General features: G+C 39.9%; 1 long non-coding RNA gene across 1 annotated transcript in view; it reads left to right on the top strand.

Annotated features, from left to right (window-relative positions):
* LOC138755102 (uncharacterized) overlaps window positions 1-23241 on the top strand; it is a 47786-nt gene extending 24545 nt beyond the window's left edge. The window contains exons 2-4 of the long non-coding RNA XR_011352029.1: window positions 11150-11277; window positions 19160-19278; window positions 22902-23241. This is a non-coding gene — a long non-coding RNA (uncharacterized lncRNA). The remainder of the gene's footprint in view (window positions 1-11149; window positions 11278-19159; window positions 19279-22901) is intronic.
* The last annotated feature ends 1429 nt before the right edge of the window (window positions 23242-24670 follow it).

Here is a 24670-nt window from a genome sequence, read left to right as displayed (position 1 = left end):
TATCCAGTTCTCTCAAAATTTCCTTGACGTCCAATTTATTTTAACACTCCACATCCCTGCCCCCAAGAGAATATCCTGCCATGTCGATAATGATAATTAAACTGGGACAACTTTTCAGTGGTTCAAGGCCGTCAGCCATCAAGGTCAATGGGAATAGCGGAGATGCAAATGCTAAGTGGCACTGCAGAGAGAGTGGGTGGGGTGGGGGGGGAGGGTGAGTGAATGCAGGGAGGTGGTAGGAGCAGGCACATGTACCTTTTGACTTGCAGGAACAGCTCAAGTTGACAAGAGCTTCCAGTTTTAAAATGTTGAACCTGAGCATGAAATATCATTGGAATTTCCTTCTTGCATCCAGTTCCTTGACTCAGACAGAAAAGTATTTTGAAGTTGGATGCAGCTCCATCCATAAACTGCCAAAGCCAAATGAGTTCTTGAATTCTTTGCCTGCTTTAGTGGCGATTAAAGCGATCCATTATAGGAGCAATTTTGCTGTTCTCATATACCAGGAAATATTGAATTCATAAAATTGTGATTCATTGCATTTAGTTTTCATGCTCAGTATTATAATTTATATTCCTCCATTACTTCCATTATGGGGCCTTATCTGGCTATTTCACCAGATTACTACTTTTTTCTTATTACATTTGGCTTCCAGTTGAATCTAGATCATCGTTTTACTCGACATATTACTTTAATGGAACCCAAATACCTCTAAGAAATGGGTAATTTTTCTGAAACTTTGCTTTTTTCATCTTTGTATTCATTTTCTTAATTGATCTTCCAGTTTTCCCTTGTAAAAAGTCACTTTCTGCTGCATGAAAGATTTAAGTTCAACTTCGAGTTTATTATCTGACTGCACAAGGACAGCTCGGTGAGTTGGCATATTCCAGGCCATGGTGCCACATGCCAAAAACACACTTGCAGACATAATGCACATACAGATAACTGGTACATTTCACAGTGCATAGTATCTACAAATGTTAAGATAAATAAATATTATTGTTTAATAGGTATTTCAGGTGTGGAGGGTTTGTATGAGCAATTTGTCTCTCTGCCCATGAGAGGAAGTTGTTTTTCAGCCTGGTGGTTCTGACCCTGGTACCCCCATTTCTCTTTACCAACAGGAGTAGCTGGAAGATGCTGCAAGCAAGGTGGTAGGGGTCCTCACTGAGTTTGCGAGCCTTCTAAACAATGATCCCGGAAAACCCCATTGAATGGGGGTGGGGGTTAAAGAGCCCAGTGATCATCTATGCTGCCCTATAGTGGCTAAAGTGTTTAATTGCCAAACTTGGATGGAGAGCACTTGGACTATTCGTTTGGATCAAGTCCTGCCATAGTCATTAGGAATTTTTAATTTCAGAAATCAACTAGTGGGAATTTTAAGCTCTGTTGCTTCTCAGCCTTGTACCAATGGTAACAAAATTAATGGATTTACATTCCCCACTGTGTCATTGGATCCTGGATTTACTCCCCTCCAGACCACAAACCTCTCCAGCACCAGAGCATCACAAGGCGACCTACTTAGCAAATCTAAATAGGTCGTATGCATTAAATGGTAGGCTATTGAGATGTGCAGAGCAACAAAGGGATTTAGGAGTGATGGTAAATAGTACCCTCAAGGCTGATACTCAAGTAGATGGTGTGGTGAAGAAGGCATTTGGAATGTTGGCCTTCATAAATCGGAGTATTGAATTCAAGAGTAGGGAGGTTATGATGAAATTGTACAAGGCATTGGTGAGGCCAAATTTGGAGTACTGTGTACAGTTTTGGTCACCAAATTATAGGAAAGATATAAACAAAATGGACAGAGTACAGAGAAGGTTCACAAGAATGTTGACAGGATTTCAAGGTTTGAGTTACAGGGAAAGGTTGTGCAGACTAGGGCTTTCTTCTCTGGAGTGTAGAAGATTGAGGGGGGACTTGATGGAGGTGTTTAAGATTTTAAAAGGGACAGACAGTAAATGTGGATAGGCTTTTTCAATTAAGAGTGGGGAAGATTCAAACTAGAGAGCATGGTTTAAGGTTGAAGGGGGAAAATTATAAGGGGAACATGAGGGGAAATTTCTTTACGCAAAGGGTGGTAGGGATGTGGAATGAGCTTCCTGCAGACGTGGTCGAGGCGGGATCATTGGTTACATTTAAGGAAAGACTGGATAGTTACATGGAGGGGAGAGGACTGGAGGGGTATGGAAGGTGGAAATTTGTTACGGCATGGACTAGTAGGGCCGAACTGGCCTGTTCTATGCTGTACGTGGTTATATGGTTAACTCCCTGTTTTAATCACTTTAGACCTACAACTGTGTGGCTCAGTGTGTAACAACTGCTCCAGTTACAAATTTGCTGATGATACTACACGTATTATGGTTAAGGTTAATGGGCTGTATAAAAATGGACGATGAATCAGCTTGAGGAGGGTGATTGAAAATTTGTCTCACTGGTGCACAGACAATCTATATGCACCTAATGAAGAGGATCAAAAGTTTATGCAAGTTATTTTTTTGAAGATTGTAGATACTCAAGGGAATGTATTGATAGGAGGGGATTTTAACCTTAATTTGGATCCAATGTTGGATAAAACTGGACAAAAGACTAGCAAAAAGAATAAAGTGACCAGATTTGTGGTTAAATCAATGCAGAAAATGAAACTTATGGATATATGGAGAAGGCAGCACCCAAGGGAGAAGGAATACACATTATTTGAGTAGGCATAAAACATACTCAAGGATTGATATGTTTTTGTTGTTGGCCCATATTCAAGGGAGAGTTAAGAAAACTGAATATAAAGCTAGATTACTATCAGATCATTCACCCCTGTTATTAGCAATAGAACTGGAGGACATTCCACCAAGAACATATAGATGGAGGTTAAACTCCATGCTACTTAAGATAGGAATTTAGATAATTTATTGAACGCCAAATTAAAATGTACTTTGAAATAAATACAGAATCAGTGAAAGACAAATGTATATTATGGGATGCAATGAAAGCCTTCATTAGAGGGCAGATAATAAGTTATGTAACTAAGATGAAAAAGGACTACAATTGGGAAATAGAACATTTGGAAAGGGAGATAGTAAGTACAGAAAAAGAACTAGCAACAAGGGAAGATGTAACAAAAAAGAGAATTGGCAGATAAAAAAATAAAATACGAAACATTACAAACGTATAAGGTGGAGAAGAACCTAATGAAAATAAAGCAAAAGTATTGAGTTAGGAGAAAAAAACATACAAAATATTAGTCTGGCAACTTAAAACAGAACAAGCTAAAAGAACTGTATTAGCATCAAGGAAAAAGGACAAACAAATTACATATGATCCAATGGATATTAATGAGAATTTTAAGGAATTTTATGAACAATTGTATCGAACTGGGAACGAGGGGAAAGATGATAAAATAAAGTTATAAGCTAAAATTGGGCTGCTGAAATTGCAAGAAGAGGAGCAAAACAAGCTGATATATCCTGTACTTCCTCCATTTCAAATGGTTTTATTTTAAAAAAAAAGCTGCCGAACAATAAAACACCTGGAGAGGATGGATTTCCAATAGAATTCCATAAAACATTTTGTTATTAATTCCTCATCTCCTGGAAGTGATGAACCAGATAGAAGAAACAAAACTTGACAGATTAGTGTAAGAAAGCAATAATTACAGTAATACCAAAGACCGGGAAGGATCCACTAACATCAGCATCATATAAACCAATGTCTCTACTTAATTCAGAATACAAGATAATAGCAAAATTATTAGCAAACAGATTGGCTGACTCTGTACCAAAAATAGTAAAGCAAGATTAAACTGGATTTCTTAAGAAAAGATGAACAGTGGATAATATCTAAATGTATTAATTTAATTCATGAAGTTCAAGGAAATAAGATGCCAACAGTGGTTGTTGCTTTAGATGCAGAAAAGCCTTTACGGGGTAGAATGGAATTATTTATTCAAAGTATTAGAGGTTCAATCTACCAGAAAAAAATATATTAATTGGATTAAAGCAATGGACCATTGGTGAAGGTGACAGTAAATGGATACATATCGAATCAATTTAAATTAAGTAGGTCAACTAGGCAGGGATGTCCACTATCTCTCTCACGGTTCGCTTTAGCAATAGAACCATTGGCAGAACTGCTGAGAACATAAAATAAAAGGATAAAAATAAAGGAGGAATATAAAATCAGTTTATTTGCAGATAACATCATCGTATACTTAACAGAACCAGAAATATCAATAAAAGAACTACATAAGAAATTGAAGGAGTATGGAGAAATATCAGGGTACAAGATCAACACAAATAAAAGTGAAGCTATGCCAATGAGTAATGTGGATTATACAGAATTTAGAAAAGAATCACCATTTAAATGGCAAACAAGTAATCTGATACCTAGGTATTAGATAATTTAGTTTGTACAGGTGGCTTAAATTATCAGCCATTAATAAAGAAATTGCAGGAAGACTTGGAACATTGGAAAGAATTACCACTAACGTTAATAGGGAGGGTAAATTGCATTAAAATGAATGTCTTCCCGAGGATACAATACTTATTTCAATCGTTACCAATTCCCTTAACAGAGAAATTCTTCAATGAACTAAAGAGAATAATAAGGAAATTTTTATGGAAAGGGGGGGAAACCGAGGATAGCATTAGATAAATTAACAGAGATACAACCAAGGTGGTTTGCAGTTACCAAACTTTAAAAATTGTTATAGAGCAGCACAATTAAGGTATTTATCAGATTTTTACAAGACGAGGGAAAAACTAGACTGGACTAAGATAGAGCTAGATAAAATAGGGGAGAAGGTACCGGAACATATACTTTATAAGTGGGATTAAAAGCTAGTGCAATATAAAAGCTCACCAGTACTGCATCATTTACTCAATATATGGATGAAGATTCACTTAGAAAGGAAAAAACAAATTACCAACTGCCAAAATTATTATTGACACAAAATCAGCTAATCCCTTTCACAATAGATAATCTTTCCTTTAGAGAATGGAAGAGAAAAGGAATTAAAAGAATAGAAATTTTTTGGGGGGGATTAATTTACTAGCATTTGAACAAATGAAGTACAAATATGGAATAATTCATGGTACAATGTTTGCATACCATCAACTGAAAGCCTAATTAAAGGATAAATTGGGAAATATACTGAGATTACCAGAAGGAAGATGCTTTGAATGTGATTACAGAAACAATTATAATAAAAAGATTTATAATGAACATGTACATCAATATGCAAGAGAAGGAAAATGATGAAATAAGCTATAAACCTAAACAAAAGTGGGAAAAAGATTTAAACAAAGATAAAAAATGAAACATGGGAAAAGTCGTGCTCTGGAACTATGAAGAATATAATAAACACAAGGTTATGTATGATGCAGTATAATTGGTTACACAAGTTGTATATCACGCCCCAAAAGTTTTTTTTTAAAAAAAGGGGCCCAACAGTATCAGATGTTTTTGCTATAAGAAGGAAACGGGAACAACAGTACATGTAATTTGGGCATGTGAGAAAATGAAAGAAGTTTTGGGAAGATCTAAATCAGGTATTAAATAAAATCACAAAAAGCAATATTCCAAAAAAATCCAGAAATCTTTCTTCTAAGTAATATAAGTAAAGAATTAGGCCTCAAATTGGATGAAGCACAAAAAAGATTTATTATGATAGCCTTAGCTGTAGCAAAAAAATGTATAATGTCAACTTGGAAATCAGAAGAAAGCCTGAGAGTACAGCAATGGTACATGGAAATGAATAAATGTATTCCATTGGAAAAAAAACATACTATTTAAAAAATAGTCACATTATTCGAACAAATTTGGGAACCGTACATGGAACATAACAGAGGGCTTGCCTCGGACCTCCACCCCCTAAAATGATAAGATGACAAAATGACTTGATCCAGTGTGTAAAAGTAGATGACACAATTTTCCTGTTTATTTTCATTGTGTGATGACATTGTTTAATGGTTTTATTGTATATGTTGAATGTTTAATGGGTTTGTAAGGGGGGGGGAGTGGGAAGGGGGAAAGGAAGGTAGGGGGGTTAAAAAAATGGGGGGGGAAAAAGAGAGAAAATGCCACTATATATTTAAGAGGGAAATGTTTGTTTGTATTCTGGTATGGTTCAGTGTGAAAATGTTTTTTAAAATTAAAAAAAAAAAGGTGCACAGACAACAATATCACACTCAATGTCACCAAAATCAAGGAGCTGATTGACTTGGGAAGGGAAAAACCAGAGGTGTAAGATCCAGTTTTACATGGGGATCCCCCAGAATGGGGAATCAGAGGTGGAGAGGATGAGCAAATTTAAATTTCTGGATAAGACCCTTCCTAGACCCAACATACTAACGTCATCCTGAAGAAAGCATGTCAGCTCCTCTACTTCCTCAGGTGTTTGTGGAGGTTTGATTATGACATCGGAAACCTTGTGTTAAGAGTTCTGTTGTGTATTGCCTAATGTGTTTGGTTTTGTGTTGGAAAGTGACAGTTTGCCTTAGAGAGCCAATGTGAAGGTGGACTGCTGAGAGAGTGGGAGTTGGACTGGGCATATGCAGAAGATGATCTAGAAATTTCTGGACTTGGAAGACAAATCACCACTGGGTGTGGCTGTGGAGTGGAAGGAGGCCCCAGCAGAGTCATTGTCTGGGAGGCAGTTTGGAGTGTTGGGCCTTTTAAAAGGGATGAACATTCAAAAGGTAGCCAGAAGGATCTGGACCAAGCCATTGTTCCTCTCTCTGCAAGCAACACAAGAAGACAACTTTGAATTTTGTGCTCTCTCTCTAAATGATCTGTTGGCTTCAGTTTACCAAACAAACTGAATTTTGTTTACGATCTTTACTTCGATTGCAATTGAAGTTTTGTGAGTCTTGTGTGTTTGTTTTCTCAGTTTTTCTGTGGGCTAGTTAGAAATATAACTTAGACTTTGATTACATGTTATATTTAGGCTGGGGAATTTATTAGTTTTACGCTGTTATAGAAATTTGTATATTAATAAGTGGACATTGTTATAAAAGGGGGTGGATTTTGAATTGAAGTTTGAAGGTGAAATTTTGTTAAAGTAATTGTTCATCTTTACCCTGTGTGATATGCTTTTTTGTGGTTGCTGGTTTGATCTTGTAACACTTGGCAAACTTCTATAGATGTGGAGTGGTAAGTGTGGCTGCATCACTGACTGGTATGGAGGCACCAATAACTGAGTCGATAGCCCTGCAAAAGGTCGTGGGCACAGCCCAAGGAATGCTGCCTTTGGAGAGCAGCAGGAATCGGCAAGGATCCACACCACACCAGATAAATATGGTTCTCAGTAATCCCATCAATGAGGCATAGGTGTAACAAGACTCGTACCACCAGGTACAGGGACAGTTGCGATTCCCTCCACCATCAGACTCCTAAAGATTAGACTCAATTAGAGACTTGCTTAAGGACACTTTGTACATTATATATTATTGAATTTTTCTTTCTGTATTGCACTCAGTTTGTTAACATTTCTTGTTTACATTTCACTCTTGTATTTGTATCTTAATCTTTACAATTTACACAGCCAATAAGTAAAAATTATTTCTGACTTGGAATGCCATTGCATGTAAACAGACCATTTGGCCCTTCTAGTAAGTGCTGACCCTTGTTCAGCTAGTCCAATAACCTGCTCTTATTCCATAACCTTCCAGACCTTTCGATGTATCTATCCAATTTATTCTTAAAACTCGAGATGGAGTCTGCACAGACAAAATAAGATGGCAGCTCATTCCCCACTCCCACCACTTTCTGATTGAAGATGTTCCCCCTGAATCTTTCACCCTAAAGCCATGTCCTCTTGCATTTCTCTCCTAATCTCATTGGGAAGAGCTTGCTTGCATTCACTGTCTTTACTCTCATAATTTTGTAAACCTCTAAGTCTCCCTTTAATCTTTGTTCAAGGAATAAAATCCTAAGCTTTTTTCTAAAGACCTGGCAACATCCTGCTATATTTTCTCTGAAGGAAAAGGAATCTGTTTTATGTAGTATTATGCATGTTCCCTGACAATAAATTTGAACATGAACCAAAGAAAAAGGAACAGGTCCTTTGACCCAACTTGTTAATGCTGACCATGTTGTTGACTTGAGCTGTACCCTTTTTGTCTGCATTTGACCAATATTCTTCTCAACATTTCCTCTCCATATATAATGTCTTTAAATGTTACAATTCTGCCACTTCCTCTAGCAATCTGGTCCATGTATCCAGCATCCTCTGTGTGTGGGGTGGGGGAGAGGTCTCCCTCTGGTCCCTTTTACCCTGGAAAATAGACTATTTACATTTCCAACTCCCCAATGATTTTATTTGAGTTTTAAGTTTGCACTGAGTCTCGCACTACAATCAAGGGAGAAAACTCCCCAGCTTGGCAACATTCTTGAGAATCTTTTCTGCACCCTTTTCAGCTGAATGATGCCCTTCCGATAGCTGGATGACCAGACCTGCTTGCAATACTCCCAAGTGTAGTCTCACCAACACTGTTTTGACATGACATCCTTGCTCCTGTAATCAATGACTTGAGAAAATAATCCGTGGAATCCACAAAATTATGTTGGTATAAATTAAAAAATTGAAGTAAGCACCTAAAATCAACTGCTCTGTGAATATTTTGATTTTTTTTTTTGACAGCTATTAGCTTTTATAAAAGTCTGAGGGCTGTTCATGGAACCATCCTGTGACAAAGTTTGAACTATTTGATGTCATCTGGAGCAGTTATTAATTTTATGAATAACTCAAATTGGATTAATTGGCATAAAAAGGTACAAAGGGTATAGGAAATTATTGTGGCTTGATGTATATCAAGAAACAGGGCAGTGATTTCCCTGACAATAACACACACATTATGGGTAGGGTTGGTGGGCTGTATAAAAATAGAAATTTCAAGAAAGAACCCTCCAAACCAAATATAATGTCAGCTCATTTAAAAAGATGGATGGACAACAGCAAGTGTGGCAATCTCCCATCGATGTCAATACAGAGGGAGCACTGCAATAACAGATAATTGCCGTGGGCAGGATGCTGGATATTGTCCAATGGACTTTAGCAAGGCTTTTCACAAGACCACCTATCGATCCTGTTTCACTCTTCAATAAGTTCATGGCTGATCTGGCTGTGGACTTGGCTCCGCATAGCCGCCTGTTTACCATAACTCTTCATTCTCTTCCTGTTCAACAATCTCGTGTGTATGTGTGTCTTAAAAACATTGATGCAGCCTCTCCTGCTTCATTGAGCAGCAGAGAATTCCAGATTCACTACTTTCTGGGAGAAGCAGTTCCTTCTTGACCCTGTTTTAAATCTATTCCCCTGAATCTTGAGGCTATATCCTTTTGTTCCAGTCTTGCCTGCCAGTGGAAACAACCTCCCTCCTATTTTATCCATTCCTTTTGTAATTTTAGATAAGATCCTCTTCATCCTTATAAACCCCAATGAGAATAGTCCCAGGCTACTCAGTCTCTAAGCTAAAGCCCTCATTTTGGAATCGACTTGATTAATTTCCTCTGCACTTCCTCCAAGCCACTATATTCTTTTTCTCATACACCGATGTGGCCTCACCAGTACTCCGTACAGATGCAGTAGAATCTCCCTGGTCTTAAATTTAATCCCTCCAGTAATGAAAGTCAACATCCAATTTGCCCTTTAATTACCTGTTGCACCTGCAAGCTAACATTTCGCATTACACGTGCAAGCAATCTGTGGTGCACTGTCGGTCAGAAGCAAACACAACACCAAAAGACTGTAGAATAGGCTTGATTTGACATAAACTTCCACATAGCCAGCTGTGAGGAGAGCTGCTGTAAACTCTGAGAGTGTCTTTGAAGGGCCAGCTCAGGCTTATATTCCAGACGATGATTGATACCTGACCAGGTGGGGCTTGGTCTATTCAGCCGGCTGGGTGTTGTCTTGTACCAAGGCTCTTCTGCAGGTACAGAGGTTGCCCCTGGAAGTAGGCCAGTGGTGTACCACCACACAGTCCCATATCTCTCTGCACATGTAGTTTTTTCACCATTTAAATAATAACCTCTTTACTTCACTTTGACCTGCATTGTCTTGCATCTGCCAAACCCTTGCTCAGTCACTCAATCTATTTATATCTTTCTGCCCATTCTGTGTGACCAACCCATAATTTGCTTTATCACTCTGTTTAGTGTCATGAGCAAACTTGGGTGCATTAGTTCTCCTCTATAACATTTCTATAAATTGTGGACTGTTGTGGGGCCCAACACCAGTCCTGCAGCCCACCACTAAACAATGATTGACAACTCTCTGCTGTTTATTGGTCATCCAAGCCTCCATCCATGTTAATACATTATGTCCAACTCCACGCATCCTGATCTTATGCTGGTCTTTTGTGGGGCACCTTTTCAAATGCCTTCTGGAAATCTAATATCTGCCTGTTGTTTACCATCTTTTGTAAACAATGGAGTAGCATTTGTAAGGGTAAACGGTTAGTCTGGAGAACTGGAATCCTACCCAAAATGCTGGAGGAACTCAGCAGGTCAGGCAGATTCAATGGAAAGAAATAGGCAGGTGATGTTTTGGGTTTGTAATATGGAGGATTACATGTGTTGTGTGATTCTACTGACAGGCACCTAGTCAGAAGTTGCTTCACCTGCCAATCAAGGTCAGGTTCTGGCCCCAGATTAATGCACTCATGACCATTGGCTCCCTTTAATCACCTGAGCTGGACTTTCTAGCTGATTGCACTATAACGTGCACCACATGTGAACCATCTGCCTTTTCTTCCCCTGGGATGAAAACTAGGTCCACTTCAGGTTGTGAACCATGGGCCACATGCTAGAGAGACATTGGTAAAGGTGTCCACTGACAAAGGGTTGGGAGGTGTGTGGTACATGTAGAGATCACTGTTATTGTAAGCCTAGTTTGGTTAGTGAAGAGCTCTGTCTGCCTGTATCTAGAGGTGACAGGTACTGTGTTGCAATCCTTGGCTGTTAAATTATTTCTCTGTGGGTGGTTGCAAGTATCGGGTAGCTGTGCGTCCGATGCAATTTTATTGTGCGATCCGCGTATGTGCATTATCCCTGTTGCAACTTCCGTACGTGCATGAATAAGGTCACTATTAATTAGGCGATGTTCAGTCTCATTGCTCTTTGGACCTACCAGATTTGTTTTCTCTCATACAAGCTCCAGCTTGAAACACTGGGAGACTACTTCTTTTCATGGATGCTGCCTGATTCCTGCAGAATTTCCTGCATCGTTATATTTGCTGTCGTCTTGTCCGCTGGGACCTGCAGAGAGTGCTGAGAATTTGGGTAAGTTAGTATAAGTGCAGCTGCTATTGGTTCCATTTCTTTTATAGTCCTGGGATTCATTCCATCAGAACCAGTTGACATATCTAACTTTAGACCCAACAGCGTGCCTATGGATCAGTTAGGAAACTGGACAAGCAGCTAGAATTTAACATAAACAAATGTATTTTGGGGAGTTAAACAGGGCAGAACATACATGATTAAATTTTGGGTCCTGTACATTCATGTTGAACAAAGAAACCTTGGGTGCAAGGACAGTCAGGGGCGTAGCCAGATACGAAAGTTAGGGTAAAGTGACCACATTAAAAAAAAGGCACCACAGCGCATGCCAGATGGTGAGTTACTGGCTATTTGGGTAGCGTCGGGGTGGGGGGGGGGATGGTCAGCAGTGGCAGACCCAGGGGTGGGGAGGAGCACTTTTGATGAATGTGCTCAGGGGCAGTTTTCGCTCCCTCTGCTCCCCCTTTGGCTATGCCACTGAGAGTACATAATTCCCTGAAAGTAACAAAGCAGGTAGATAAGGCAATGAAGAAGGTGTGTGGTGTGTATGATTCACTAACCAAAGCTTTGAGTTTTGGAGATAGGATATTCAAGTTCGAGTTTATGATCTACAATCAGACAAAACAGCGTTTCTCTTAACAGTGCACATACAACACAGCATATAATGAACCCATGCATGCATAAAGATAATTTAAAATAAACATAAATATTTTGGGATTTATTTATAATTAAAGGATACTGTTCATCAATCTCACAGCCTGCGGGAAGAAAGATGCTGTGCACTGGATGGAAAGCATCCTCTACAATTCTTTGTGCCCTATTTAGGCATCGCTCCTAGTAAACGTTGTTAATGGAACAAAGGGAGACCCCAGTGATCTTCTCTGGCATTTTGATGATCCTCAGTATTGACTTCTGGTCCAATACTTTGCTGCTACTGTAAATGATGTTACATTGAATGTGATAACGAATTCTCATGCTTATACTCCTGCAGTTGAACACATTGTGAACCACGTGCAAAGAGCAATGATCCAGACAGCGAACCAGACAGTGTTTTAACTTTTAAACACTAATTTTATTTCTTAAACTGTAGGCTAACTCATAAGCTATTCTTAAAACTAAATCTATCTCAACTCTGTGTGTGTGTGTGCGATACTCAAACCATTAGAGTCCAGGACAAAATCTAGAAAATTACTTCAAAGTTCAGTCTTTTAAATTCAGTGTTTAAGTGTAGGCCTTTGAAATTTGATGTCCAGTATTAATGATGAACTGATGGGAAGACTAGAGTTGTGGCTGCTACAGACTCTTGAATTCTCTTTGCTTTGGCTTTGAAGAAATGTCCATCCACATGAGCTGCAGTCATAACACCCCTAGTCCTTTTGTGGCCAAGACTCGAACTGGGCAGCTTCCACGACCCTGGCACCAGTCTCTCCAAGTGACCTTCACTCTTGGTCATAACCTAAATGAAGAACTTTGCTTCCTAAAAGACCCTCCTGGCACAGATCATTCCACCTATAAGGCCCAATCATTCCCAGAAGATGTTTTGCTCTGAATTCCACAAAATGGCTGGCCACAAGAGCTTCTTCAAAAAGCTGCTTTCTCTTCAGCAGTCAACATGGTTCTCCCTTGCAAAATCACAATGATTTTGCAAATGTATCAAATCAGGAACGGACTGTGACAAAACTTCCCTCAGTTCTTCCAATGTATCGAATTGTCACTGGGCCGTGACTTGTGATGCTGCTTGTGTGAAATGTTAACTGTGACCATTCAATTCCTCCTGTCTATACTATCCCTTAGTGATGATCCCATTTTACTAAAATGAGAGCTTGTAATATACATAACATTGGTTAGGCTGCACTTTGAGTGTTGTATGCAGATCTAGTCAGCACTCTGTAATTAAGATGTAATTAAACTTGAGAGGTGGCAGAAAAAAAATCTCAAGAATGAAGGGCTTTGGAAAAATAGGATTTGTGCTTCACTGAGTGAAAGCTGAAAGTCGACCTGCTGGAGGTATACAAGATTGAGATTCCATGGGAGTTGTGTCTAAAGTTAGAGGTGTAGGTTTAAAGTGAGAGGGAGGAGGCTGAAAGGGGATCCAAGGTGTAATTGGTTAACCCAAGAATAGGTGGGATCTGGACGGTAGCAGCATTTAAGAAGCATCTAGACAGCTGCTTGAATAAGCAGGGAATGGAGGGATATTGAATTAATGCAAATAACTGGGATAAGCTAGGTGGTCAGCATGGACGGCGAGTGCCAAATGGGTCTGTTTTCGTGATGAACTACTCTATTAGTCCATAATGCGTGGTTTTGTTGCTTTGTTTAAATAAATGTCTAGACAAGAAGGCACTCTACAAGAGGCAAAAAAAAGCTATTACAGAAAAAAATCAAATAAGATGCAAAATATCAAAATAAACCCATGTAAATGTTGTAAATATCAGGCACAGTAACTTTGTTGCTTATTTTAATATGGGAGGGGGAAGTATAAACAAGGGCCATCCTGCTGGTATTCTACTAATGTAATGGAATCTAAGTTTGCAGTTAGTGGTACACATTTACAGCACTAGCGATCTGTACCGGGGCTCGAATCCTCCACTGTTTGTAAGGTGTTTGTACGTTCTCCCCATGTCTGCATGGGTTTTCCCCAGGGCCTCTGATTTCCTCCCACTGTTCAAAACGTACTGGGGGTTGTAGGTTAATCTGGTGTAAATTGGGCAGCATGAACTCGTGGACTGAAATGGCCTGTTACTGTGCTGTATGTCTAAATTTAAATTTAAAAATAAAGCAAGCCAATGGTGTGTTTGTCTGCTGGAAATGTAACCAAGATCTGAGTTGAATCATCAGCTTTGCAAATCAGATTCCTACAGTCCACCCTGCTACTCACTAATTTAATTATTAATGGCAGAAGAATATCAAGAACTCGGCAAAAAATTTTTGCAGATATTTTCCAGTTAAACTTTTAGCACTCATCACTTTTCTCCACATGATCAATAAATGAATCATGTTACAGTGAAACCCTTGGTATCTGGTACCTACAAGCCTTGGTAGATGCTGGATAAGCACGTTTTCCTGTTGTTTAAGACTTACACTTACAATAACTAACTAATACACTTGCCTTATGAGTTACCCGTTTAAAATACAAAAATAGTGCAAAATGGAAAATAATTTGCAAAAAAAATCAGTATCGTCCTTGATTATATAAAGTTCATTTTATTTTCAGATCATTCCCATAACTTGCAAAATTTAAATTTAAACTCTAACATCTATGCTAACCATCCCCCAAGTTTACAGATAAAGCCTAACTAATAGACTTAGTCATATACAAATAAAGGTAATGACTCTTACAAAGCAGGGATAAGGGGACACTTTAAGAGTCACCCCAACAGCAAGCGGCATCAACCGGCTCTTAGTCCTGGGCGACGCCATTTTATTCAAACAGCTGCTACGAACAAGGCATGGCCAAGGCCCTCCGTTGGCTGAATTTGTGTTACTTCAGAGAATATTTACAATTTTAAACTTTAATCTTAATTTTTATTTCTTCTCATTCTCTCTCTCTCTCTCTCTCGCCTTCTCTCTTTCTCTCTCTCTCTCTCTCTCTATATCCCAGTTGCTTGAATTCTGGACAGCAAGGGTTTTACTGTAATAGACTTCACAATAAAAGGTGTTAAAACAGTAATGGCTCTGATGACCAGTGCACCAGAAATGAGCTAATCTCATTAACAGGACTGTCTCCATGCAAATAAACCATGATCTTCCTAAACTGAGGTATGAATATTTGACCTTTGATCACGTGGTCTGGTTTCTAAGATGGAAACTCCTGTCTATTTTCATCGTGCACTCTTAGGGCAGTGGTTCTCAATTCTTTCCACTCGCATACCACTTTAATTAATCCCTATGCCATTGGTGCTCTGTGATTAGTAATGGATTGCCTAAGGTGGTAAGGGAAGGTTGAGAACCACTGCTCATGACCCAATTGTTGCTGAAGTATTTTGCTTGAGAAAAATTGTCATTGGCCCATTTTCTTTGGAGTTATGAAAGCGTGCATATAACAAATCAATTAGGTACAATTAAAAGTGGTCTCCAAACTTTCTTTCCACCGACATGCCACTTTGAGCAATCCCTTACTAATCACAGAGCACCATGAGCACAGATGGCATAGGGATTACTAAAGTGGTATGTGAGTGGAAAGAAAAAGCTTGAGAACCATTTCTGCAGGGTTTTATTTGCAATTGATGCCATTCACAAATTAAAGTTACAGTTTCTCCTTTGACTAATGCACATCCTATTGCTTTGAACCCATATGTCAGACAATTTGTAGCTGAAATGCTTCCCACCTCAACAACAAGCCGCCAAGCTCTCAAATGAGACAAAAATGGCAGATGGTAGAAACCTGAAAGATAAAGTGAATTTAAATTTAAACTTAAATCAGATTAAACCCATTAGGTAGTCAGGCAGCATCGATGGTGAGTAAAGGAGAGGTAATATTTTAGGTTAATGATGTTTTGACAGAATTGGAAATGTTAGAGAACAAGCAGGTTTTGTATTGTAGAGGAGAAGGGGAAAGAGATCATGTGTGCTGATTAAAGTTCACTGCTGTGGATACCTGCTGTTAGAGAAAAAATGAAAACAAACATAGAAGCAAAGAGAAACTGAAATATCTAATCAGCAGAGGGAGAGGGGGTCGTGTAGGAGTGGAGGTCAGAAGGTTCTATAGAGAAACAAAAGGAATCAGCAACAAAGGGCAGGTAAGGGAAGGTTTTCTTATACTTTTTGTATTTCAGAGGTAGTGGAAATGGCAACCAGCAAGGAATATGCTCCACTTGGAGTATGTGGATTGTCAGGGAAGCCAACAATATCCCTGACAACTTCATCTATCAGAAGTGCATTCAATTGCAGCTGTTTACAAATGGTGTAAAGGAACTGGAGGAGGATCCCGATGAACTTTAAGTCATTCCTGAGGCTGAGGGATTGATAGGAGTTGCAGGGAAGCAATCACACCTAGAAGGCAGAAGGAAGGTACCTGGGTGACACTTGTTCTGACATAGACCAGCAGCAATAGAAATTCACCAAGGCAATGGTATCTTCAAAATTATAGTTTTTATTAATAACTATTAACAATATAAAATCTTACTTAACTCTAAACCTAACATATATATATATATATATATGTGTGTGTGTGTGTGTGTGGATCACCCAAACCATTACAGCTTAGGCACAATTTTGAAGAGATTATTCATATTCAAAGTTCAGTCTTAAACATGTGTTGAAACTTAGAATCTTTAAATTGATGTTCAGAAGTAATTACAAAGTATTTTGAGACAGCTTGTTATCAGACTTCTCAAGGCTCATGAATTCTTGTCGAGTTACTTTCAGAAAAATGTTTCTTCATATGAATGATTTCAAAATTCCCCTCTTTTGTGTAGAGGTTATGGAACATATGATTTCTGTGATGCTTTAACAAACCCAGGGTAGGGTTAAATGAAATAACCATCAGAATGGTCATGGCCCAACTTCAAGAATGATCTTGCTTTCTTTTACCCAGATATGGATTTGTCAACAGGACCATTGCAATAGCCACAGCAGTGCTGCGGTCTCTCTTGATAAAGAAAAGCAGTTGAGGTGGCCATCCTCTCTGAAGCCACTCCAATTCTGTGTCCCACCCCTGACAAGGAGAACACAACAGCAGTCCATCTCATAGAATGTAGCTGCAGCTCAGTCTTTAGATAATTCTGGTTCATGATCTTAAAATGCTGTTTCAAGTGTCTTTAATTGCATGACTGCTTTGATCACTTCTGGCTTTGTCAGGTTTCAATTTCCAAATTTCTCCAAAAGTATGAGTCATCAAGCAGATTGTCTTTTTTGATTGAACAGGTGCCTCTCTCACCAAACACTCCATGGTCTCAGGATTTCAATTGAACAATAATTAGTTTTATGACCGCTCTTTGTCCAGTCAAACAGTCTTTAGAGTGTGTGTGTGTGTTTTCCCTGTCCATTTAACAAAGTAATTAAGGGAACAAACCAACAATACAGGGCACTCCTTGGCCATTTCCCTCAGTAACATGTATGCCATTTTGGATACTGTTAGTGGGAATGACCTACCAGGGAAAAGCCATGGTGGTCCAGTCTCTGTATGGAGTCTGGCCTTGTGGGCCTTGAAGGGAGGAGAAGAGGTGAGCTGCAGTGATAGGGATTCCATCGCTAGGGGAACAGATAAGAGGTTCTGTGGAAGTGATCAAGAATCCCAGATGGTGCCAGGATCCAGGATATCTCCGATTGAGTTAATGGCTTTCTCAAGAGGAAGAATGAGCAGCCAGATGTTGTGACCAATGACGCTGGTAGGAAGGGTGATGAGGTCCTGCAAAAGGAGTTGCTAAGTTGAAGGACAGGACCTCCAGGGTTGCAATCTTAGGATTGCTACCCGTGCCATTTGCTAGTGAGGTTACAACTAGGAGGAAAATGCAATTTAACATGTGGCTGAGGGCATGCATGAGGGAGGGCTTCAGGTTTCTGGATCATTGGACTCTTCCAAGGATCGTGGGACCTGTTCCGACAGGATGGTTTGCATTTGAGCTCAAGGGAAATTAATATCCTTGTGGGAAGGTTTGCTAGTACTTCTGTGGTGAATGTGGGTGGGGGGTGGTTAATATATATTTGCGGGGGTGGAAACCAGAGTGCCAGAGCAGATAGTGGAGTGGTAAAGATCGTTAAGATTGTATGCAAAGGCAAGAATCAAAGAGTTGTGCATGATGGGGAAAACTTCCTAAGGTATGTCTATTTCAGTGCAAGGTACATTGTTGGAAAGGCAGACAGGCTTAGAGAGTGGATTGACACATGGAATTATAACATTGTGGCTGTTAGTGTAACTGGTTGCAGGAGGGGCAGGTCTGGCAGCGCCGTGGTGGGGGGTTTCTATTGTTTCAGATGTGATAGAGACGGAGGAATGAAAGGGGGAAGAGTGGCATTGACCAGCAGGAAAAATATCACAGCTGTGCTCAGACAGGGCAGACCAGAGGGGTCGTCTACTCAGACTATATGGTTGGAGCTGAGGAATGGGAAAGGCATTACCTCACTCAAGGGGTTGCATTCCAGACCACCCAATAATCAGTGAAAATTGGTGGAGAAAACCAAGATAGCAGACAGCTGTAGGACACAAAGTTGTGATAGTAAGTGACTTTAACTTTCCACATATTGACCAGGACTCCCATACTGTAAAAGGGTTAGAGTTTATCAAATGTGTTCAGGAAAGTTTTTAAAAATTATAGAGGCACCAATTAGAGAGACTGTAATCTCCTATTAGGGAACAAAATAGAACAGGTGGCAGAATGTGTTGGGGAAGCTTTTTGGCCAGCGATTATAATGACACTAATTTCAAGTTAATTATGGATAGGAATTGGTCTGGTCCTCGGGTTGAGATTTGAAATTGGAGAAAGGCCAATTTGGGGAAAATGAGAGAGGATCTAGAGAGTATGGATGAAGACAGGTTGTTTTCTGGCAAAGATGGGCTGGATAAGTGGAAGGCTTTCAAAGGTGAACATTTGAGAGTATTGAGTTTGTTCTTGTCAGGATTAAAGGGAAAGTTAACAGGCATAGGGATCCTTGGTTTTTTGAGGGATACCGGTGTATAGAAGGTATAGGCAACAAGAAGCAAATGAGGTGCTTTAGGAGTATAAAAAATGCAAAATAAAAAGCCAAAGAAATAAGGAGGGATAAAAGTAGACATGAGCTTGCTTTGGCAGACAAGATGAGGCAAAACCCTGACAGCGTCTACAAGCAGAGCAAAATGATAGTGAGGAACTAAATTGGTCTTCTTGAAGAGCAGAGTGGTCACCCATGTATGGAGCCAAAAGAGATGGCGGAGATCTCAAATGTTGTTGTTTGGTTTTTTTTGCAGCTGCATTTACTCAAGAAACTGACACAGAGTCAATGTAGATGAGGCAAACAAGCAGCGAGGTCATGGAATTTGTCCAGATTAAAGAGGAGGAGCCACTTACTGCCTTAAGGCAAATGAAGGTGGGTAAATCCCCAGGCCCTGACAAGGCATTCCCTCAGAGGGAGGCTGGTGTTGAAATTGCAGGGGCCCTGGCAGATGTACTTGACATGTCCTTTGCCACTGGTGAGGTGCAGTAGGATTGGAGGATAGCTCATGCTGTTCTGTTGTTTTAAAAAAGTCTCTAAAGATAATCTGGGAAGTTATAGGCCAATGAGCCTGATGCCAGTAGTGGGAAAGTTATTGGGAGTTGTTCTAAGAGACCTGATGTACAATTATTTGGATAGCCAGGAACTGATAAGGGATAGTCAACATGGCTTTTTGTCTGGTAAGTCGTGTTTAACTAAACTTGAGTTTTTCAAGGAGGTTACTCAGAAAGTTGATGAAAGAAAGGCTGTGGATATTGCCTACATGGACCTTAATAAGGTCTCAACATGCAGTAAATAACTCAAGAGACTAAGACTGAGGCACTGATTTTATTCGCAATGGACCTCATCCTGTGCAGTGACCCAGGCTTTCTGGGGGATGGGTCAAGGTGTCAGAGGCTTTCTACAAGGTCAAAAGAGGGAGGGGTCACAGGTACAGTCACAGAATTGGGCAGAATCAGGTAATCAGAAATTCAGCAGTTCTCCACATGTAGCTTGGTGAGGTAATAAGTTTGTTTGGACATTAGCGTTATGGGAGAAGCGAGAGAGTGATAGTGGATGCTTGCATCTCTGACTGGAAGGCTGTGACTCGTAGTGTGCCTCAAGGACAGTGCTGGACCATCGGTGTTTATTGTCTATATCAATGATCTGGATGATAATGTGGTAAATTGAATCAGCAAGTTTACAGATGACACAGATTGGAGGTGTAGTGGAAATGAGGAAGGCTTTCAAAGCTTGCAGAGAGATCTGGACCAGTTGGGAAAAATAGGCTGTAAAATAGCAGTTGGAATTTAATGCAGACATATGTGAAGTGTTGGACTTTGAAAGGACAAAACAAAAGAGAACATACATAAGAAATGGTAGGACACTGAGCAGTGCGGAGGAATAGAGGAATCTGGGAATACAGATGCATACTTCCATGAACATGGTATCACAAGTAGATAGCTTTTGGCACATTGGCCTTCATAAATCAAAGTATTGAGGATAGGAGTTGGGATGTTATGGTGAAGTTATACAAGACATTGCTGAGGCCAAATTGGGAATGTGGTGTGCACTTTTGGTCACCTAGCTATAGGAAAGATATCAACAAGACTGAAAGAGTACAGAGGAGATTTACAAGGATGTTGCCGGGACTTGAAGAACTGAGTTATGTGGAATGGTTAAACAGGTTGTGACTTTATTCCATGGGGTATAGAAGAATGAAGGGAGATTTGAAGAAGTATCCATGATGGGGTATAGATACAGTCAATGCAAGCAGGTGTTTTGCACTGAGGTTCAGAGAGATGAAAATGAGAGGACATGGGTAAAGGATAAAGTGAACAAAATTTAAAGTGAACTTTCAGAGACCTGCTTCACACAGAGTGGTCAGAATGTGGAATGAGCTACCTTTTTAATTGGTAAATGCAGGCTCAATTTGGACAAGTAAGAAACATTTGGACAGTTACGTGGATGGGAGAGGTATGGTGGGTTATGTTTTGGGTGCAGTCAATGGAACTGGGCACAGACTAGAAGCACTGAAAGACCTGTTTGTAGTGTTGCAGTGTTCTATGTTCTATCGATCGAAAGAGGAGGGATATCTGAAATTGTTGAATACACTATTGAATTCTGAGGGCTGAAATTGCTCAAATGGAAGTTAAGGTGCAGTCTTTAAAATATACTTGGGCAAAGAAATCAGAATGGGAGTAGGATGGGGAATGAAACCAACATGTGACTGGAATCTGTGTCACACTTTCAGACTGAATGAAGGCATACTGCTAAATCAGTGGTTTTTAAACTGTGCCCCCCACCCCCCCAACTCACATTCCACTTTGAGTAATTCCTTACAAATCACAGAGCACTTGTGGCATAGGGATTACTTAAAGTGGTATGTGAGTCTAGGGGGCAGTTTGAAAATCACGGCGCTAAATGGTTATTCACTTTGCATTTGGTATCTGAATAGCAGTTGAATGAGCAAGGCATAGAGGGATATGGATTTAATGGACATAAATTGGATTAGTATAGATGGGAATAATATAGTTTGCATGGATATAGTGGCCTGAAGGACTTGTTTCTACATTGTACATTTTGACACTTCCATGTCAGTGAGATTGAATGGCAATGACCCTATCAGCTGTGATTAGAACCCAATAAGGAAACAAGCAGTTAATTAAAAAAGCAGCAAACAGTGAACCGGTGCTTCTCAACATTTTTCTTTCCACTCATATACACTTTAAGTAATCCCTATGCCATAAATTCTCTGTGATTACTAAGGCATTGCTTAAGGTTGTAAGTGAGTGGGAAAGTTGAGAATCACTGCTCTAGACTTGATTGTGACTAAAATATTTTGCTTGAGAAAAATTGTCATTGGCCCATTTCCTTTGGAGTTATGAAACCATGCACATAATGAGTCAATTAGGGGCGATTAAAACAGTGGTTTTCAAACATTTTCTTCCCTCCCACATACCACCTTGAGCAATCCCTTACTAATCACAGCACCTATGACATAGAGAATACTTAAAGTGGTACGTGAGTGGAAAGAAAAAGGTTGAGAACCACGGCAGTAAATGATCGGATGGAAGAACATCGGGAACCGTGAAAGGACAAATTAACGAGAAGGATTAATATAAAGAAGCTGAGACTAGGTTGGGGAGAGCAAGGGGAATGGATATGACTGCTTCAATTTTTTAAAATTTAGAATATTCATTGAATGTGCTTTCTAGGTTTAAAAATTGTGATATTTGTACATAGAGAATGATTGAAAACTTATAACTAAGCTATGAAATGGATTGTCAGTCAAGTTAATTTTACAAAATGATTTTTGTTAACACTGAAGTTTCATAATAAAATACATTTTGGTAATGAAATTCACTTCAGTAATGGTGGATGACAAATAATATCTAATTCATACTGCTGGGCCTTTTAATTAGAGATTGTAATCACAAAAATAATTATTATAACAAGTAATAGAAGCAGAAAATAAGACCAGAGTTGCCCCTTTTTTCTGCCATCAATCGCCACCCCCCTTTTTTTTTGAAACTCCAATACTTCTCCGAAGTCCCATCTGTTCAATCCACTTACCTTTGGAAAATAGCAGGTCTCATGGGCTTTATAAATCATAGTATCATCGCCAATCAATAATATCGTGGGGTTATTGACACAAGTGTGCTAACAGCTGCAATGTCCAGCTTTGTCTACACTTTTCTCGCATCATCATTCACTTGGTAATCAATTTTGTGGCTTCCATTGTCATTTAAAAAGTCTCTATAAAAGGAATTATTGATAACACAGGACGACATTTTTTCAAAAGGTTTTTTTCCAGAGAAAAAAAATTGGGCACTATGAAAGACAACTTTAAGATGAACACAAAAGATAATTTTAGATTTGCTGCATCACGTGGGAAGTTGGAGAAACATTAAATTAACTTTTATTGTATTTAGCCTCATCTTTTATCTGATAATGACACATTGCGTTCGTTCAACTGACCTAAAAATGCTTTGGCACTGATTTTTATCTGTACTCAGCATCTGATTCCTCTTGCGTCAGTGTTCAACAATAGTTGGCCAGCATGGATAGATTCCAGTTGCCATGATACTGCTTTTCCATGCTCGCAATGTCCTGATGGAAACTTTCACCGTGTTTGTCACTGACTGCACCAAGAACAGCAGGGAAGAAGTCCATGTGCGAATACAAAAATGAATTTCAATGACATGTTGCACGTTATGGCTTTGTATGCCGTAAGCATGTTGTCAATCAGCTGGATGTAGTTTGGTGCTCTGTAGATACCAAGAGCTTTAAATGTATACTTGACATAAATGTAACAGAATGTATTGCAGCTGTTGTGACATTGATGAGACTTGCTGTACTGAATCTTGCTGAAGACAATAAATGCTATTGTTAAGTACACTCACTATGTTATGGCCTGAAGAACATGTGCATCAACATGTGTTAAATCTATAATCAATATATTGACCAGCATCTGTATATGTGAGCTGCTTTTATAGCCTGTCTGCATCGATCCTGACTAAGCATGTCCAGGCCTAAGAAAACATTTGCAAAGCACCTGCACTGAGTGATTACCCAGGCATGCTTGAACTGACCAAAGCAGCCTGCTTAGTGGGGAATTTACTAGTGGACTTGAAATATGACAGGAAATCACAAAAACAGGTTTTATCTGAAAAATGGTAGTTGTCCTTAAGTGACCTAAATTGTGCCAATTGGGTTAAAATTTACTCACCGAACTCAAAGAAAATTGTTGCAATGGGAATCATATCACTATGTGTGCAACCTTGTAAGAGTTCCAAATCCTGATCCTTTGCTGTCAAGCTTTTACAATCAATGTACCTGTTCTCAACAAACAATATTTATTATTTCACAAGAAAAAGGAATAGATGCAGGCCATTTGGCCCATTGAGTCTGCTCCGTGAAACCTCCCTGAGCTAAACTATTCTCGCATCTAGTTCCAAGTGCCAGCCTTGTCCCCATATCCCTCAATATCCTGACTAAAAACTAAAACTGAGGTCCTCCATCAGCCAGCTCCCCACCATGACTACGAGCCCCCCGCCCCCCCCACATCTCCATCGGGCACAGAAAACTCAAAACGGTCAACCAGTTTACCTATCTTGGCTGCACCATTTCATCGGATGCAAAGATCGACAACGAGATAGACAACAGACTCGCCAAGGCAAATAGCGCCTTTGGAAGACTACACAAAAGAGTCTGGATAAACAACGAACTGAAAAACCTCACAAAGATTAGCGTAGACAGAGCCGTTGTCATACCCACACTCCTGTTCGGCTCTGAATCATGGGTCCTCTACCGGCATCACCTACGGCTCCTAGAAAGCTTCCACCAGCATTGTCTCCGCTCCATCCTCAACATTAATTGGAGCGACTTCATCCCTAACGTCGAAGTACTCGAGATGGCAGAGGCCGACAGCATCGAATCCACGCTGCTGAAGATCCAACTGCGCTGGGTAGGTCACGTCTCCAGAATGGAGGACCATCGCCTTCCCAAGATCGTGTTATATGGCGAGCTCTCCACTGGCCACCGTGACAGAGGTGCACCAAAGAAGAGGTACAAGGACTGCCTAAAGAAATCTCTTGGTGCCTGCCACATTGACCACCGCCAGTGTGCTGATATCACCTCAAACCGTGCATCTTGGCGCCTCACAGTTCGGCGGGCAGCAACCTCCTTTGAAGAAGACCGCAGAGCCCACCTCACTGACAAAAGACAAAGGAGGAAAAACCCAACACCCAACCCCAACCAATCAATTTTCCCCTGCAACCGCTGC

The sequence above is a fragment of the Narcine bancroftii genome, chromosome 2, assembly GCF_036971445.1.
Source record: "Narcine bancroftii isolate sNarBan1 chromosome 2, sNarBan1.hap1, whole genome shotgun sequence".
Lineage (NCBI taxonomy): Eukaryota > Metazoa > Chordata > Chondrichthyes > Torpediniformes > Narcinidae > Narcine > Narcine bancroftii.
This window is presented reverse-complemented; position numbering and strand designations above follow the sequence as displayed.